The 16,527-nt window shown below is 47.1% G+C and overlaps 1 pseudogene; it reads left to right on the top strand.

Moving 5' to 3' along the window:
* The window catches only part of LOC111523190, a 26,489-nt pseudogene extending 9,962 nt beyond the window's left edge, over positions 1-16,527 (top strand).

Genomic DNA, 16,527 nt, shown 5'->3' with positions numbered 1-16,527 from the left:
AGAAAAGACCTAGGGGAAAGCCATGAAATCTAGATAGAGCAAACTTTAAAAATGAAATCATAGAAGAAAGAAGGAGGACATTTAAAATCTTAACATGGGCTCTAAAAAAATAAAAATTAAAAAAAAAAATCTTAACATGGGAAACACCTTTCTAACTATTAAAAAAAAAAAAACCATAAAAGAGAAGATTGATAGATCTGACTACAAAAACCAATAAAGCAATATAAACAAAATCAAAAGACCAACCAGACCAGGTATGGTGGCTCACACCTGTAATTCTAGCATTTTGGGAGCCCGAGGCGGGCCAATTTCTTGAGGCCAGGAGTTTGAGACCAGCCTGGCCAATGTGGTGAAACCCCATCTCTACTAAAAATACAAAAATTAGCCAGGAGTGGTGGCTTATGCCTGTAATCCCAGCTACTCGGGAGGCTGAGGCAGGAGAATCACTTGAACCCAGGAGTTGGAGGTTGCAGTGAGCCGAGATTACACCATTGCACTCCAGCCTGGGCAACAGAGTGAGACTCCACCTTAAAAAAAAAAGACAAACCGAAACTGGAAAAAAAATAGACACAACTCATATGACATATATATAAAGAGCTCCTGTCAAATCAAATAGAAAAATTACCATACAATAGAGAAATGAACACACGGCACATACGGCATTCAACCTTCACAAAAAAGAAAATACGGATAACTTTAAACATTCTGAACCACCAATTTTCAAAAGATGTTCTGTATTCTAGGAACTAAAGCAAGATACTGCATTACTTATTCTGTCTCTGGTGGTCTTAAAGACCCCTAAGGATCCTATAAGTTTCTTCAGATCACCACTCCTAAATAACTAGTGCCATGGAGCAACTTGGTTGAGTCTATCCTGGCTCTGTGGACACTATACTGTCCGCTATGGTAGCCACTGGCCACATGTGGCTATTTAGATTAAAATTAATAAATCAAAATGAAATGAAATTTAAAAATCAGTTCCTTAGTTGCACTAGCCACATTTCGATTACTCACTGGTTATATTTAGCTAGTGGCTACTATAATGGATAGTACAGATACGGACCGCTTCCTCCATCACAGAAAATTCTACTTGACAGCACTGATCTAGAAATAGACTTTTAAAGTAAATATCTGACACTTTAGCTCACTTAATCCTTCTTTTTTTTTTGTTTTGCTTTGTCTTGTTTTTGAGATGGAGTTTCACTCTTGTTGCCCAGGCTGGAGTGCAATGGTGCAATCATTGGCTCACTGCAACCTCCACCTCCCAAGTTCAAGTAGATTCTCCTGCCTCAGCCTCCCAAATGACTGGGATTACAGGCACATGCCACCATGCCTGGCTAATTTTTGTATTTTTAGTGTAGATGGGGTTTCACCATGTTAGCCAGGCTGGTCTTGAACTCCTGGCATCAAGAGATCCACCCACCTCGGCCTCCCAAAGTGTTGGGATTACAGGCGTGAGCCACCACACTGGCCACTTAATCCTTCTTTAGCCTTGAAATTTTAAATATAGATGAATTTTTTTTCTCATCCATATTTTCTTTTTTTAATTTTTTTAATTTGGAAACAGAGTCTCATTCTATCACCCAGGCTAGAGTGCAGTGGCGTGATCTCGGCTCACTACAACCTCCGCCTCCCAGGTTCAAGAGATTCTCATGCCTCAGCCTTCCCAGCTGGGATGACAGGCATGTACCACCAATCCTGGCTAATTTTTATGTTTCATAGAGATGAGGTTTCACCATGTAGGCCAGGCTGGTCTCGAACTCCCGGTCTCAAGAAATCCACCTGCCTTGGCCTCCCAAAGTGCTGGTATTACAGGCATGAGCCACTGTGCCCAGGCTTCCTCCATATTTTTGAAATTTCCTATAATAAACATGTGATCTAAAGTTTCTATAATGATCATTTTTTAAAGGGAAGAAAGTTATAAAAATATCATTATATCAAATTAATAAAAGAAAAATGCAAGGGAAAAGTTTTAGCTCTCAGCAATCCAGAGGTTTTATAGCAAGAAAGACATTTCTCGATTTGGAAATCAGGCTGCCCACACATAGCAATTATTTATAACTGACACCTCATCTTTCCAAGACTCACTTTTCTCCTTTTTTATACATTATCACTAGCTTGGGTTTTCTCTTTCTTTACTAGAATTAAAAGAAATCCCTCCTACCCATTAAAAATAATAACAGGCCGGGCACAGTGGCTCACGCCTGTAATCCTAGCACTTTGGGAGGCCAAGGCGGGCAGATCACCTGAGGTGAGGAGTTCGATACCAGCCTGGCCAACATGATGAAACCCCATCTCTACCAAAAATACAAAAATTAGCTGGGCATGGTGGTGGGCGCCTGTAATCCCAGCTACTTGGGAGGCTGAGGCAGGAGAATCGCTTGAACCCGGGAGGCGGAGGTTGCAGTGAGCTGAGATCACGCCATTGCACTACAGCCTGGGTGACAGAGCAAGACTCTGTCTCAAAAATTAATTAATTAATTAATTAATTAGCAACTACAATAATAACTCTTTCCTGCAACTCACCTGGTGTTTATTCTTCTTTTCGGAGTTTCAAACACAAAGGAGAGGAAGGTTCAGAAGAGAACAACCCTTGCTTCCCAGTTATCAGCTCTTACCTCCTCCTCCTCTTTATCCAGCTAAAACAGATGTTCCAGGGTTGAGGGGCTACTTTAAGTTCCCTCATGGCTACAGCCTCCTGCCCTCTCCAATCCCTGGGCCTTCCAGAAATGGAGGTCAGTAACTCCTCTGGGAGTATACCTTGGAAGTAGAGGGATTTGGTCTTCCTTTTTCAGGCCATCTGCGGATCAGTCACCTCCAACCTTTACCAGTCTGTTAGCAGGGATGGGACGATGTGCCAGTCTACACAGGCCATCAGCTCAGGCATTCTTCCCAGACGATCTGCAGCATGACCCCAGGCCAGAAGCTGGAAATAAATGCCCCAGGCCCAAACATACTGAGACAACTCCATGCCTCAGCACTCACCCACCGTGCAGCTGAGCACAGGCCTGAAACTTCAGTGAAAACACAATGTTGGTGGGGAGAAAAGCCTTATTTTCCCATCAATCAACCACAAGTATGAGGGAAGAAAAGTGTGAGGTTCCTTTCTCAACAGGCCCATGAGCTGGGCAGGATCAGTCAGTAGAGAAGACAGCACCACCTGCCTTTCAGTTAATGTTTGATTATTAACCATCCAATGCATGAGTGGATGAGTTCATACTTTTGTATCAGGAGATGTATTTTTCATTTGCCTTAAGCTCTCTGGACAGCTTCTTGAGGATCCCCTATGATGATGGATTATGCCGGACTGTCCAGGAGCATGTGGACAGAGCCACTCAGAGGCAGAAGATGGCACCTGGGTTGCTCAGACTCTGCCATATTCACTGAGAAACGGCCACCTGGGTCCCCCGGCTCTTCCTCACTAGGTACAGCCTTCTCTTTCTGGGCCCAGCCTCCTGTCCTCAAGCACAGCAGCCTCACCCCTGGTGGACTGAGGCTTAGCTGCGGCCTGGGGCCTCACAATACACTGGCCTGACCAGGACCTCCTGGTCGCCCACGGGAGGGTCCTCTCTGCCATAGTTCCCAAATGATAGACTCTTTGTTGTTTTTGTCTTTTGTTATACAAACAATACTTTAATTTATAACCTTGTAAAAACGGTATGTCTTTTTGTGCAGGTAAGAAAACTCCCAGAAGTGTGATACCGAATCAAAGAGAATATATAATTTTAATGCTGATGGATACTGCAAAATTGTTCACCAAAAGGCAGGCAGTGTGTGAAAGTGCTTATTTTCCCCACAGTCTCTCCAACAGAATGTGTAGTCAGACTTTTAGATTTTTACCAACTAGGAAGGCGAAACAGTGATATTAGTGTAATTTTAATGTGCAGTTCTCTGATTATGGTTGAAGTTAACTTTTTATATATTTAAGGGCCATCCATATTTCTGATAGAGATAGGAGGCAGACAAATTCCTAGGCAGACGGGGACGGTCCCTGGTGAAACTCGACCTTCAAGCCAAGGACAGCCTGAAGCCTGAACACCAAACTACCAGTTCCAGATAGAGTCCACAGACCGGAGTGAGAACTTCCATTCCTGTTTGGTGTGTTCAGCCCCTGACTAGTCCTGGGCCAAGGTCCCAGGCCAAGCCTTCACTTCAGCCCTTGATTCGTTCTTTACACTATCATACCTCTTTCTGAATCAGCCCTTGATTGGTTCTTTACACTATCATACCTCTTTCTGAATGGTGCTTTTTCCAAGCCTACCCATAAACCAATCAGCACACATTTCCCCATTCTAAGCCCATAAAAATCCCAGACTCAGTCTCACAGCCAGCAACCCAGTTTCGGGTCCCCTCTTACTGCTGAGAGCTTTCTTTCTGTTGTTCAATAAAATTCTACTCTGGGCTGGGTGCAGTGGTTCACACCTGTAATCCCAGCACTTTGGAGGCCAAGGTGGACAGATCACCTGAGGTCAGGAGTTCAAGACCAGCCTGGCCAACATGGTGAGACCCCCCCGTCTCTACTAAAAAATTAAAAAAATTAGCTAAGTGTGGTGACACACACCTGTAATCCCAACTACTCAGGAGACTGAGGCAGGAGAATCGCTTGAACCTGTGAGGCAGAGGTTGCAGTGAGCTGAGGTCATGGCATTGCATTCCAGCCTGGGCAACAAGAACGAACCTCTATCTCAAAATAATATTAATTAAAATTAAAAATAAAATAAAATTCTACACTGCCTTACTCTCCAGTGTCAGTGTACCTCATTCCTCCTGGTCATGACATAAGAACTTGGAACTTGCTGAATGCAGGAGTTAAAGAGCTGTAACACTCCGTCCCGCTCACCGAACTACGGGAGCTGAGATCTGGCCACTGCACTCCAGCCTGGGCGACAGAGCGAGACTCCGTCTCAAAAAAAAAAAAAAAATACAGAAATTAGTCAGGCATGGTGGTACATGCCTGTAATTCCAGTTACTCAGGAGCCTGAGGCAGGAGAATTGCTTGAACCCAGGAGGCAGTTTGCAGTAAGCCGAGATGGTACCATTGCACTCCAGCCTGGGTAAGAGTGAAAGTCTATCTCAAAAAAAAAAAAAAAAAAAGAAGACCAGATAAAGGTTTTACAAATAATGAGGGAGATTTAAGTAGGAGATTTGCCAACAAAAAGATCCCTTAACAATAGAGCTTTCTTTTTTCTTTATTTTATTATTTTTTAAAAGTACAGATGGGGTCTCACCCTGTCACCCAGGCTGGAGTGCAGTGGCATGATCATAATTCACTGTAGCCTCAAACTCCGGGGCTCAAGCAATCCTCCTGCCTCAGCCTCCTGAGTAGCTAGGACTATAGTCACACACTACCCAGCTAATTTTTTTTCTTTTTTTTGTAGAGATGGAGGTCTCACTATGCTTCCCAAGCTGGTCTCAAACTCCTGGCCTCAAGCAATCCTCCTGCCTCAGCCTTCTGGGTTTTTGTTTTGTTTTGTTTTGTTTGAGAGGGAGTCTTGCTCTGTCACCCAGGCTGGAGTGCAGTGGTATGATAGCTCACTGCAACCTCTGCCTCCTGGGTTCAAGCGATTCTCCTGTCTTAGCCTCCTGAGTAACTGGGATTACAGGCCCACACCACCATGCCCTTTTTGTATTTTTAGTAGAGACAGGGTTTCACCATGTTGGCCAGGCTGGTCTAGAAGTCCTGACCTCAAGTGATCCACCCACTTCAGCCTCCCAAAGTGTGAGATTACAGGCCTAAGCCACTGCACCCAGCCAGTTAACTACTATTAACATATATTATGTTCTATGGAAGGACATGGGAGAAGAGAAGAAAAAAAAAAAACTGGCTAACATATACACAAATATATTCATATCAAAATGAGGAAGAAATAGGTATAACTATCACAGTTTTCATGACTATAACTGGTTATGTGGTCATATCTGGTACTTAAAATGACCTTCTTCCGCTGCCTAGTCCACATTCCTTTTGTTTTCAACAAGCTCCATGGCTGGCAATGGTTTCTTACCTGATAGAGTGGCCCAAATCTTCACCTCTCCAGGGACTGAGCATTTAGTAGTCCTGTCTGTTTTAGATTGCTGTAGTTTTCCACTGACTTTAGTCACAAGACCTGAGAGTGCTAAGAGGCACCTCACAGCATCTGCATTCTCGTTATTCTCCTTCTTCCACCATCATATTGTAGTAACCCAGTTTCCCCACAATAGTCAGGATCAACCACTCCTTTTGTTGCCTGTTGATTCACTGGCATGCGGAGTCCAAATTGGTCAAGTGGTAGTCTCAACTTCCAATTTAATGGAACCATTGTTGTATCACCTGGTGGAAGCCGTCCTCTAAGACTTCTGAAACAGCAGAGCCCGAAGTTGCAGGGATGAGAAGCAAACATTTCATGGGTTCATTCTTGAAAGAAATTAAAAGTGTTACTCCAGAGTGAATAGATGAACGCTAAGAACGGGAGACAGCCTTTTTGCTAATATGGAGAAAGTTAGACTGGTTTGAATAAAGATCAAACTAGCTATAACAGTCCCTTAAGCCAAAGCCTAATTCACAGCAAGACTCCAACTCTCTTCAATTCTATGAAGGCTAAGAGAGGTGAAGAAGCTGCAGAAAAAAAGGTTTACGCTAGCAGAGGTTAGTCCATGAGGTCTAAGAAAGAAGCCGTCTCTGTAACATACAAGTTAAAGAAGAAGTGGCAAGTGCTGATGAAGAAGCTGCAGCAAGTTATCCAGAGATCTAGCTAAGATCATTGACAAAGGCGGCTACACTAAACAACAGATTTGCAACATAGATGAAACAGCCTTCTCTTAGAAGAAGATGCCATCAGCCGGGCACGGTGGCCCACAACTGTAATCTCAGCACTTTGGGAGCCCAAGGCGGGCAAATCACCTGAGGACAGGAGTTGGAGACCAGCCTGGCCAACATGGTGAAACCCCATCTCTACTAAAGATACAAAATCAGCCAGGGATGGTGGCACAGGCCTGTAATCCCAGCTGTTCGGGAGGCTGAGGCAGGAGAATCACTTGAACCCAGGAGGCGGTGGTTGCAGTGAGCCGAGATGGCGCCATTGCATGCCAGCCTGGACGACAGAGCAAGACTCCATTTCAAAAAAAAAAAAAAAAAGATGCCCTCTAGGACTTTTATTGCTAGAGAGGAGTAGGCAAGGCCTGGCTTCAAAGCTTCAAAGGACAGACTGACTTTATTAGACACTAAGGCCATTGGTGATTAAGTTGAAGCCAATGCTTATTTGCCATTTGGAGAATTCTAGAGCCCTTAAGAATGATGCTAAATTTACTCTGCCTATGCTCTATAAATAGAACAACAAAGCCTAGATGATAGCATACCTGTTTACAGCATGGTTTACTGAATTTTTTTTTTTTTTTTTTGAGATGGAGTCTTGCTCTGTCACCCAGGCTGGGGTGCAGTGGTGTGATCTTGGCTCACCGCAACCTCTGCCTCCCAGGTTGAAGCAATTATCCTGCCTAAACCTCCCAAGTAGCTGACATTACAGGTGCCCGCCACCACGCCCAGCTAATTTTTGTATTTTTAGTAGAGGCGGAGTTTCACCATGTTGGCCAGGCTGGAGCTGGTTGGGGAGCTTTTAAACACACACACGCGCACACGCACACACACACACACTTCTCAGTAGGGGTGGAGGCACGTGTGTGCAGGTATTTCAAAAAGTTCATCAAATGATTCTCTGCCCACAGAGAATCCCTAGTGGCCCCAGGACTATAGGCTTTAGAGATACTAGACAAGAAAGGGTAAGCTGGAAAGTTCTGTTTTAGGAGAATGACAAAAATGGAAGATTCAACTGGGGAGAAACCAGACAGAGAACCCCTTATGAAGAGGCTACTGCAATAGTGCAAACAAGGAAGGATGCAGATCTGTGCTTCAGTGCTAGCTGTGGAGACAGAGATCTGTCAGTTGGGTTTATGTAATGAAATGGAGCTTACCTTCTGAGCTGAGCTTCTTAACTCAACATTGATGGTAATTCCTAATGTCCACGGTAAAGAATACATTTCTAAGTCTGCAACAAAATTGTTGCATGTTCTTGCCTTCTAAAATTAGCAGGTGTCCCTACCACGAGACAGCATAACCATTTCTTTCCTGGCGGCCCATGCCCTTTCCCTGAGGCAGTTAGTTCTACAAAGATGTGATAATGCCTTTGTCAATGGCCTCACCTGCCCCATCCCTCAGCTCCCCCATTTTCTCTGAAAGGTACTTGGAACACAGATTTAAAGCCACTCATCTAGGCCGGGCACGGTGGCTCACACCTGTAATCCCAGCACTTTGGGAGGCCGAAGCAGGTGGATCACCTGAGGTCAGGAGTTCGAGACCAGCCTGGCCAATATGACGAAACCCTATCTCTACTAAAAAGACAAAAAATCAGCTGGGAGTGGTAGCAGATGCTTATAATCCCACTACTTGGGAGGCTGAGGCAGGAGAATTTCTTGAACCCGGGAGGTAGAGGTTGCAGTGAGCCAAGATCATGCCATTGCACTCCAGCCTGGGTGACAGAGCAAGACTCTGTCTCAAAAAACAAACAAACAAACAAACAAACAAACAAAGCACCACTCATTTAGACAGAAGTGCCAAATAGGTGCTTCTTCCCCCATCTCGGCCCAACTTCCTGCCTGCCTGGAGCCCAGAAGGCGTACCAGGGCAGAAGCATGGCAGAACATTCTGCTGGGATCCCTCTGGCCACAGCCACTCACAGAGAGTGGTCACCTGACATGAGGAGGATTCAAAACCAGCAACCAGAGTGGTCCCAGCTCCTTCAAGCTCAAGGATCTAGGGGATCCTGATGAGTCTCCAGAGAAGAGCGCAGGAGAGGAGGACGGAGGGAGGTGGCCTGGGGGTGTTCTCTTCTGCCTCACTGTCAGCCTTCTGCTTCAAGGTAAGATAGGACAAGCACAGAGGAAGATGGGGATATTGTTTAGGGCAACATCCAGGAAACTTCTCATTCTCTAGAGCTGCAGAAAATTCAAAACAGACAGGTTAAAATTCTCTGTAGGATCCATGTTTTGGCTTCCTCTTAGTTGCAGATGAAACACCGATTTCACTGGTCAGTACATACAGCCCCGCTCTCATTTGCCTGCAAACTGTCTGTCCCTCCACTTTCCCACCTCTCCAATTCCACTCTTACGTAACAGCCAACTCTTCCTTTCTACCAAGCTATCATTACTAGAACATAGCTCAGGTCCTGTTGACAATAATTTAACTCCTTTCTGGTGTTGCCTGGGAAGATCTTGTGGAGGAAGTGATGTGGAGCGAAAGAATATTCACTTCCCCTGGGATGTGTTTCTCTGTAGTTTGGAGATGAATCTTATGAATCACCTGGTATGGAAAGATAGTGGAAGAAGCATGGGAAAGGACTTTCCGGGCTATAGTTACAGGAATAACCAGGGGTGGGGTGCCGGTGAGGTGGACAGAAGGGCTTTTCACTTCATTGTGTGTTTCCACCAACCACACGGTGGATGGATGGTCCAAGAGATCTTTGCAAGATGGTGGTGATGAAAATGGCGCCCACAGATCTTAGAGGAACTTTAGAAGGGCAGTAAGTACCACACATAGGAAGTAGTCAATAAACTCACATTGAATACAACATTCCTTTATTCCCCACATATTTTATGTCACACTCATGTTTATTTCTCTCTAAATTTTCCTTTCAGGAGTCAGGAAAACCTCAGAAGAAGAGGGAAAAATGGAGGAAAAGCATATCAGGAAAATTTTGTTCAGTGGCTATAAGAAAGAATCACAATAGAGCCAGAGGGTAAAAAAGGAAGGTCAGATAAAGGCCAAAGCCTTAGGGTTGTATGGAGGGAATAGGACTCCCTGGAGGGTCTCTCCGCATGCAAATTTAGGTAGGTTTATATGGGAGCAAAAACACAGGAAGAAAGGCCTGGGCCTTGACTCAGCTCACCACATCAACTTCCACCATTTGCCTACCAGCCCAGCCCATTCTCCCACTTCTGGCAAGAAGGGAGTCTTGGCCCAGGAAGGAGGGGCTCACATGCCTCTCCCAGAGTTCACATTGTTTTTCTCTGCAGAGAGGCTCTCAGGCCCCAGCCCTGGTACCTCTCTCACCTAGCAAACACAGAAGGTCTCAGCTCTCTATAGGAGGGACAAATACTTTTACCATTAATTGCCCAGGCTTTAACCAGCATGGGGTGGACCCTGCTGCCTTCCAGGCCATATTTAACCAGAAGGCCTTCTGTCCAGTCATCAACTCCAGCCTCCCCGCTCATGTCAACATCTCCTTCACCCTGTCTGCCATACTGGCAGTGGTGAGACCTGATCCCTGCATCTTTTCCATGGCTTCTAATAAGGAACAAACACTTCTTTTTTTGTTGTTGTTTTTTGTTTTTGAGACAGAGTCTCACTCTGTCGGCCAGGCTGGAGTGCAGTGGCACGATCTCGGCTCACTGCAACCTTTGCTTCCCGGGATCAAGCAATTCTCCTGCCTCAGTCTCCCAAGTAGCTGGGAATACAGGCATGTGCCAACATACCCGGCTAATTTTTGTATTTTTAGTAGAGACAGGGTTTCACAATTTTGGCCAGGCCAGTTTCGGACTCCTGACCTCAGGTAATCCACCTGCCTCAGCCTCCCAAAGTGCTGGGATTACAGACGTGAGCCACTGCGCCCAGCCGGAACAAAAACTCTTTACATGGTCAACCCAACATTGCCCTGGTTCGGTGATGAGCAATGAATCCCCTGAAAGAATTTTGTGCAAGTTAGATGCTCATTCTATGTCATGGGGAAACATGAACAGGAATGCTGCAGTAATATTTCTGTAGGGAACATTTATCCTTGCTTCCTGCCCTTGTGGAAATATTCTACAAAAAAATACATTCCCAATGAGCTCCCGTACTGTTTTTTTCACCTACATTTCCATGCAACCTGTATTTTTCTGACCTATCCTTCTTTTGTGACTTGTGATTGAAAAGGTGAACTGTCACTTGGGACCACTTAGGAAACAATGGTGGGAGGTAGATTAGGTCCTGGTTTCATGCCATGAATGATCCTGCATGGGAATTTTATTTATTTATTTATTTATTTATGGACAGAGTGCACAACTTTAGCTGCTGTTGTCATTTCTGTGGTTAAATATGGTATGTGAGTGAGATTCAGTTTCCTTCTCTCTTTCTCCTACCCTTTTTTTTCTGACTTTGCTTGCAAAATCATGTTTATTGAAATTGACAGTGCCTGAGGGCATAAATAAATACAACCAGAATGGGGCCAGTGTTGACAACAAATAGCTTCCTAGGCTGCCAATCAACTTTGAAAGACATAGATAGAAAATACAGGGAGAAGGAGGGCATATAGTTGGAAGTCCCAAAGTAAGCTTCAGGGCCCAGATGTAACCAGGGTCCAGCTTAAGATTTCCCTAAAGTGGGAGGTGAAAGGCCAACAAGATTTTGTTAGCTAGAAAAGGGGAGACAGTTATCACCAAGGAGAGAAAAGAAATCAGAATTCAAAAGGAAATGAGGGGCTGGGCACAGTGGTTTATACCTATAATACCAGCACTTTGGGAGGCTGAGGTGGGAGGATCACTCAAGGCCAGGAGTTTGAGTCCAGCCTGGGCAACACAGCAAGATCCCATCTCTATAAAAAAATTAAAAATTAACTGAATGTGGTGGTTCATGCCTGTAGTCCCAGTGACTCAGGAGGCTGAGGTGGGAGGACTGCTTGAGACCAGGAGGCTGCAGTGAGTCATGATTATGGCACTGCACTCCATCCTGAGCAACAGAGTGAGACCCTGTCTCTAAAAATTTTTTTAAAAAGGCCGGGCGCCGTGGCTCACGGCCTGTAATCCCAGCACTTTGGGAGGCCGAGGCGGGCAGATTACGAGGTCAGGAGATCGAGACCATCCTGGCAAACACGGTGAAACGCCGTCTCTATTAAAAATACAAAAAATTAGCCAGGCGTGGTGGCAGGCGCCTGTAGTCCCAGCTACTCGGGAGGCTGAGGCAGGAGAATGGCGTGAACCCGGGAGGCAGAGCTTACAGTGAGCCAAGATCGCGCCACTGCACTCTAGCTTGGGCAACAGAGCAAGACTCTGTCTCAAAAAAAAAAAAAAAAATTAAAAAATTTTTAAAAAAAAGGAAACGAGGTGGAGTCATGGCTAAAGTGCAGCAAAAAAGAGAACAAAAAAAATTTTTTTAAGGAAATGAGGTCAAAAAAGCAACATGCATAACAATACGCCTAGTATGATTCTATCTATGTAAATAAAAATGAGTGCTGAACCAGGCATGGTGGCACACTCCTGTAATCCCAACTACTTGGGAGGCTGAGACAGAAGAATCGCTTGAACCTGGGAGGCAGAGGGTGCAGTGAGCCAAGATCGCGCCATTGTTCTCCAGCTTGGGGCAACAGAATGAGGCTCCATCTCAAAAAAAAAAAAAAAAAAAGTGTTGGAATATGTATTATTATTATTTTTTGGATGATACACAAGAAAATGTTAATAATGAGACCGAGGTGGGATAGGGAGTGAATTGGGGTGAATTGAGGAAGGAGAACATTGCTTTATATATTATACCATTGTGGAATGGTTCAAGTTTCATCATATGCCCACAGTACCTACATTTAGAAAAAAATACATATGTATGTATTTGTAAAGGAATGAAAGGGCAGGAGATGCTGACATAAGCCAGTTCTGGACTTCAACCATACCACATCCTTCTGTGCCCTGTGCTCTAGATCTGGGAAAACCCACTCAGCAGCTGGGACCCAGAAGAATATGGTGATATCAATAAACTCACTGTGACAGCTGAGAACCCGTGGTTCCCAGACATCTTCATCATGGAATTGTGGGTATGCAGGAGGGCTAGGGAAGCTGGAGGGAAGCCCTGTCTACAAGGAACAGCCCAGGACAGTGCAGGGCAAACTCATTCAGTACAGCCACTAAACACCTACTTCAGAGAGAAGCAAGATCACAGCTGATTAGCTTCTCCCCTAGAAACAAGAAAATGGCGGGCAGAAAAGATGGTGGCAGGTGAATTGGTTGAGCTCAGGAGTTTGAGACCAGCAAAGCCCTGGTCTCTACAAAAAATACAAAAATCAGCCAGGCGTGTTAGTGCACACCTGTAGTCCCAGCTACTCAGGAGGCTGAGATGAGAGGATCACTTGAGCCCAGGAGTTTGAGGTGACAGTCAGCTCTGATTGTGTCACCGCACTCCAGTCTGGGTGACAGAGCACAATCGTGTCTCAAAAAAAAAAGGTAAATTCAGTTTTTTAAATACATAAAAAGAACAGTAGGGTATTTGTGTGGATAGTGAGGTGGGAGTTGAACTTAGGAGTGACGGCAGCAGTGTCCTGTCTGGAGCACCACTACCATCACGTGGACTGTAGCAGGAAGCACAGCCGGGCTGCACGCTCCACTGAGCAGGCAGGAGCCCCACCCTCCCGGGTGCAGCTGCAGCTGCCCAAACCATGGCTGCAGACCCACATATGCCTGTACTCTTGGAGGCCCAGGAAGGCCCCACTCCCTGCTCTTGCAGGCTTGAAAATGCCTGCTTTCACTGCCTGGCTTCTCCCACCATCAGTGCCTGCTCCGATCTCGAAGAAAAGTCGAGGCTGAGCCCGGGTGCTGTCAGAGCATGGTTGGGTGTGCACGCACTTAGAGCAGTGCTGACACACCAACCCCCTGCCACCTTGGTCCCCTCCAGACTTTGGGTACCAAGGAGCATAGGAGGGAAGCTGAGGGGGGCACTAAGGGTATCTCAGCACTGGCCTGCAGGTACCCCTTGGCAGCCGCCCCTTGGCACCTACAGCCTGGGCACCATGAACAGCAGTGAGAGGCAGACAGGTTCCTGGGCGGAAGGGGGCGGGTTTCTCATGAGGCCCCACCTTCAGGCCAGGGAGTGCCTGAAGGCTGAGGATCAGGCTGCTAGTTCCACATACTGGAGTGAGAACTTGTGGTGCCTTTTCCAGGCCTGCCCTTGGCCGCCCATGGACCAATCGGCATGCACTTCCTCACCTCTGAGGCCCATGAAAGCCCCAGGCTCAGCCAGAGCTGAGCAGACATCCGAATGACTGGCTGCAGAGAGGAACTACTCACTCCAGGCCCTCCTCTCTGCTGAGAGGTGCAGACAGCGGGAAGACCAGCTGCATAGAGGAGCTATTCACTCCAGGGCCTCCTCTGAGCTCTTCTGTCACTCAATAAATCTCCTCTTCATCTTGCTTACCCTCCATTTGTCTGCTTACCTCATTCTTCCAGGACACAGGACAAGAACTCAGGACCTGCCCAATGGCAGGACTGAAACACACCCCTTGCTCACCATGTTGTGGCTGAAGAGGAGAGAAGAGCTGCGGCCCTTCGGGAAGCCCAGACCTGGGAGCTCCCCAAGCCAGGGCTGTGACTCCCTCTTTGAGGCCCTACAGTCCTTGGAATCGCCAAGCTTCCGGGTGTTATTGTGTTCCCCGGCGGCAGTCATCGAAGCTGCTTACGGTGTGCCTGGTCCAGCCGCAGCCTTGCAGACAGCCAGCAGCCATGTCAGCACCTGGAGCTGCCCACTGCAGCAGCTGGCGTGCCTGACTGTGCACAGTGGCCAGACTCCACACTCACTCACTCACTCACACACTCCTCGCCACTCCACACCTGGCTTGCCCTTGGAGGGGTGGGACCCAGGCTGGTAGCATGAGCCGGGTGCAGCCTGTCAAGCCGAGTGGGCAGAATGAGCCCAGTGGACCCAAGCAAAACTCAGACAAAGGCACCACTGGCCACAGAGGTTTCCGGCCAGAAAAGTGACACCCTAAGGATCCTGCAACAGAAAGGAGTGAGACTCTGAGACACCCCAGAATAGAAAGGAGGCAAATAAGCAACAAGGAAGTCATTGTATTGGGCAATCTGGAAAAGGTAGCTGAATTAGTTTTCTAATTCATCACACCCGCACGAGCAGGTGCCACGCAGATGTGTGTTGAATAAATGTTTGTCTCTCCTGCAGTGGATAACATGGGCATGGACAAGGAAGTATAGGAAATAGGTACTTCAAGTGACACTGTCCAAACACAGTGGAAGTGGGAGCTCCTGGGCATCAACAAGGCCACCCTGAAGATATCTGTGGGTTCCAGTCTTTTTGACCAAATCATGTTGTCTGTGGACCTAGAGAATCTGGCATAGCTGTACCCCTCACCACCACCTCCTCCCTCATGAGACCCATCTGAGTCCAACAGGCAGATCCTCTTACTTCTTGCCCCAAGACCAGATGGCCCTTGGGCACCATAGCCCTCAGAGCCTTCCTCTCTCCCAAGTCCCTCAAAGCAACACCCCTTTTGGAACCTGCCAGCTCTGACCTAGGGTTTGTTTGGAGGTATGGGGGCATCTTGTTAGTCATATAAAAACTGCTTCTCTTTCAGCCCCAGAGAGAGCCCTTGCTGGTGTGAGGACACCAAAGAAGGATGGGGCTGGAACCAGCCTTTGGGCCCCCTTTGCGGCTGGCTTCACCAGTTCTCTGCTCATTCCTCCTCACCAGGTGGCCATCAGGTGCAGGCCCAGCCTCTGTGTGATAAACTTTCTGGTGCACAGTGGCTTTCTTTTAATTTATTTATCTATATATTTTTTAGAGACAGGGTCTCACTCTATCGCCCAGGCTGGAGTGCACTGGCACAATCACTACTCACTGAAACGTTGAACTCCTGGCCTCAAGAGATCCTTCCACATCGGCCTCCCAAAGTGCTGGGATTACAGGCCTAAGCCACCACGCCTGGCTCCTAGGGGCTTTCTGGTTGCCATCGATGCCCTCAGCTTCTACCTACCAGCAGAAAGTGTGAATCGTGCCCTATTCAAGGCCACCCTTCGGCTGGGCTGCAGCGTCTTCCTGCGCATGGTGAATACACTACTCCCAGCTAGTGTCACCCATCATCAGTACAGCTACTCCCACAGTTGGAAAATGGAAAAAGAAAAAGAAGTCTTTTCTTTTAGGGCTGCTGGGGCTCCTGAGGCAGAAGGGAGAAAAAGAGCATCTCAGACAGGGCCCTCTGTGTGAAATAGGGAAAAGGGTGGCTTAGTCGTGGTACCTGTGGACTTGCCTCAAGCCTGCTTCTTATCCCCACCCCAGATGTCTACTTCGCCTGTCCCTGATGGTGGGCAGCCTGCTGGAGACCGTCTTCATCACCCACCTACTGCATGTGGCCACCACCCAGCCCCCACCCATGCCTCGGTGGCTCCACTCCCTGCTGCTCCACTGCACCAGCCCAGGGAGATGCTGTCCCACTGCGCCCCAGAAGGGAAATAAGAGCTTGGGTCTCACCCCCACCCACCTGCCTGGTGAGGGAAGTCAGCACTGCCCATACTCGCCCTTCACACTGGGCCCCACACTCCTCTAATCCTGTCCCCTTCCCACGTCGTGACTGAGCCTCTGTCCTCTCCATAGGCACAAAGGAGTCGGGGGTGTTAGCAGGGAAGGAGTTGAGACCCAGAGAGACTGAGCTAGATGTGGGCTCAGGAGGGACAAAGACCCAGCTAGTGGAGCTGTGGGTACAGTTCAGCCACACGATGGACACCTTGCTCTTCTGCCTCTGGAACACCTAG

Source organism: Piliocolobus tephrosceles, chromosome 2 (assembly GCF_002776525.5).
Source record: "Piliocolobus tephrosceles isolate RC106 chromosome 2, ASM277652v3, whole genome shotgun sequence".
In the NCBI taxonomy this organism is placed as follows: Eukaryota; Metazoa; Chordata; class Mammalia; order Primates; family Cercopithecidae; genus Piliocolobus; species Piliocolobus tephrosceles.
The sequence above is the reverse complement of the archived record's forward strand: the minus strand, read 5'-3'. Positions and strand labels throughout refer to the sequence as shown.